This window comes from Penaeus monodon, chromosome 15 (genome assembly GCF_015228065.2).
Source record: "Penaeus monodon isolate SGIC_2016 chromosome 15, NSTDA_Pmon_1, whole genome shotgun sequence".
NCBI classification, from domain to species: Eukaryota; Metazoa; Arthropoda; class Malacostraca; order Decapoda; family Penaeidae; genus Penaeus; species Penaeus monodon.
Window position 1 is genome coordinate 24,508,350 of NC_051400.1, and position 229 is coordinate 24,508,578.

General features: G+C 62.9%; 1 protein-coding gene across 1 annotated transcript in view; it reads right to left on the minus strand.

Moving 5' to 3' along the window:
* LOC119582262 (phosphatase and actin regulator 4A-like) overlaps nucleotides 1-229 on the minus strand; it is a 2,138-nt gene that overhangs the window by 1,050 nt on the left and 859 nt on the right. The gene's annotated exons all lie outside the window — the stretch shown is intronic.

Consider the following 229-nt stretch of genomic DNA (forward strand, 5'->3'; position numbering starts at 1 on the left):
TTCAGAAGGCGTCGTGCGTGAGGGAAAGCGAGTGTCTCCGGGGACAAGTGAGTGCGTCGAGTGCGTGCAGTGCCGCACTAGCATTGCCCTTCGACACGGAATGAGGTGCGGGAGCCGAAGTGCGATGCGAGGCGGCCGACTCTCACCTCCGTTCGGGCTCCGCCGCTGGATCGAATTGGAGTCAGCGCGCGCCCGGAGATCAATAGTAGTGCTCGGGCCTCCTCTTTTC